Source organism: Chionomys nivalis, chromosome 7 (genome assembly GCF_950005125.1).
Source record: "Chionomys nivalis chromosome 7, mChiNiv1.1, whole genome shotgun sequence".
Taxonomy (NCBI): Eukaryota; Metazoa; Chordata; class Mammalia; order Rodentia; family Cricetidae; genus Chionomys; species Chionomys nivalis.
This window is the reverse complement of record NC_080092.1, coordinates 67,109,018-67,111,735: the sequence shown is the minus strand read 5'-3', so window position 1 is coordinate 67,111,735 and position 2,718 is coordinate 67,109,018. Positions and strand designations below refer to the sequence as shown.

Here is a 2,718-nt window from a genome sequence, read left to right as displayed (position 1 = left end):
TCAGTCCTCAGGACCTCTGTGGTAGGAGGGGAACACTGACAGCTTGTCCTCTGACCTGCACATATGAGCACAAAATGAGTAATAATAAATAAATGTAATAAAAATTGCTAGCAACACTGTAAGTTTAAAAATAAAATACTTTGCCAAACTAGTATGTTCTTTCACCTAATTTTGCCATGATTTGGTTGGACTGCAACACCCAGTGATCCTCCGTAGAGCCTTTATGTGTCTAAGAACAGGAAGTTGCTCACTCCCGCCATCTGCCCCTCCCAGGGCCATCACCGACAGACCCTGTTCCAGCAGGATGGTCCTCCTCTCAGAGCCCATCCACGTGGCGGGCGGGTAGCGAGCACACCGCTGCTGTAATCCTCATGCTTACTCTGCTATATACAAAGAGAATCTGCTTTGATATTACACATGTAATTTAAAGTATCACCGGCGAAACTAAGTCCTAATGTTCACTTGACACTAACCTTTACCCTTTATCACTTAAGCATCTTTCTGGCTGTCTTATCAGCCTATAACAGAGCGCTCGTCTCTAACTCATCTTGCATACTGTCTCAACTGTACGTCTAAGATTCCCGTGGATACTATAGGATATTCTTCATCATATCTTTTTTCCTTTTTGGCTTTTTGAGACAGGGTTTCTCGGTATAGCTTTGGAGCCTGTCCTAGAACTTCCTTTGTAGATCAGGCTGGTCTTGAACTCAGAGAGCTCCACCTGCCTCTGTTTCTCGAGTACTGGGGTTAAAGGCATGCGCCACCACCGCCCGGCTCTTCATCATACTTTGTTTCTGTTCTGTCCTGCGTGGGGCGTTCTGCCTCAGGTGGTAGCTACTCTCCTCCTCATGTTATTTTAAGACAGAGTCTCATTTTTGTAGTCCAGGTTGGCCTCAAACTCACCAGCTTTCTGTCTTAGCCTCCCAAGTGTTGGTACTATAAATGGCCATCACACAGAGCTCAATTTTTGCTTCTTATTTCTTCTTCCCTTCCTCACAGCTGATGGGGTAGCTAGCGGCTTCTGTCATCTCCTGGTTTCACCCCACAGACAGCTTCCCAGTACAGACAGACACTTGGAGCAGCGTCTGCCTACCCCGGACTCTGATCAAGTCAACACCCTGGTGATCAGTATCTGCCTTTCAGACTCAAGCCACGAAGCCCCATTTTACCAGAGACGTCTCAAAACAGCTCAGCATCTCCGACAGAATAAATGCTATCTATAAACCAAAATCCAATGTTTAAGCTCCAAATAGGATTTCAAAATGAAATTGTATGTTATAGCTTTAAAAATCACAATTCACTGAAAAGGGAGCAAAGGGGACAAGTTGAGGTTTAGATTTGATAAAAGGAAGAACATTAAAAAATATAGATCATGTGCTGGACAGGTTATTGGAGATTGCCTTCCTCGAAAAATCTTTAAAAATAGAATCCACAAGGCTGGGGCTGCAGCTCAGCCGCAGGAACTGCCCCTGCAAGGACCTGGTTTGATCCCCAGCGCCGGGGGTGGGGGGTGGGGAAGCGAATGGGATACAGTCATTCATCTTGAATGGTTTTGATACAGACCAGCGTGGAAGCAATAGGAGAAGCCAGTACACTTCTGATGCCCCTCCACTGTCCCTTGCCTCTCCCACTGCCTGCATCCCAAGGCATCAGGGCACAGCAAGGGTGTCAGAGCAGGAATGGAGAGAAATGACTGCTGTGCTCTGTCAGACCAACTGAGCAGTTCATGAGAGCAGGTGGCACAAGACAATCCTTTGGTTCTTTCTAGAATCTTGATGAATCAGTCGGCTTGTTGTTGAAAAAAACTAAGATAGTTACCCCACCCCCAAAGAGACTGTGATTCCAATCTGAGAATGATTCTGATCAGAGACAGCAAAGATGTGTCTTTCTTTTCCCTCCTACGACATGTCCAACTCATAGTCAAAGTCTGAAACACACAGCAGTTTCCAAAAGTGAACCACCCTTGGGGATCTATGGGAGGCACATCCTGGCACAAATGTCATGGTGTATACCAGTATTGCAGAAACGGACCCGGCTCCACTCCTCCCCAGTTCAATTTCTTCATAAAAAAAAAAAAAGTATTTATTTTAGTGCTTGCTTTGGCAGCATGTATCCTAAAATTGGAGTGATGCAGAGAAGATTAGCACGGCCCCACAGAAGGATGACATGCAAATCCGTAAAGCGTTCTATATTTTCATAGATGCAAGCAGCAACAATTAATGTAAGAAGAGGCTATGAGTTTGATAGAGAGCAAGGAGGGGTATATGGGAGGGCTTGGAGGGAGGAAAGGGAGTGGGAAATGATGTAAGTTGATTTCAGTCTCAAAAAATAAAAGACTAAAATAGACTTTTTTCTCTGTGTGTGTGTGTGTGTGTGTGTGTGGGTATTTGTCTGTATAGTACATGTGGGTGCAGTTACTCACTGAGGCCACAAAGGGGCACTGGATCTCTTGGAGTTGGAGTTAACAGGCATTGTGATCCTCCTGATGCAGGTGCCAGCACCTGAACTCTGGTTCTCTGATGGAGCAGTGAACACTCTTGACTGCTAAGACATCTTTATAGCCTCTCGGCTTCTTTTTTAAAAATATATTTAAGAAATTTCTGTGTGTGTGTGCACGCGTGTGCGTACATATGTACTCACTGTACGAGTGTGGGCACGTGTGTGCCACAGCACATTTCTGGAGACCAGAGGCAACCCTGGGTGCTAGTCCCCCGTTTC

At 45.5% G+C, this 2,718-nt stretch overlaps 1 non-coding gene across 1 annotated transcript; it reads left to right on the top strand.

The window, feature by feature from the left end:
* The first annotated feature begins 2,090 nt into the window (after positions 1-2,090).
* Positions 2,091-2,196, top strand: LOC130878940 (U6 spliceosomal RNA). Its single transcript, XR_009057546.1, has one exon. It is a non-coding gene; the product is annotated as a U6 spliceosomal RNA (small nuclear RNA).
* The last annotated feature ends 522 nt before the right edge of the window (positions 2,197-2,718 follow it).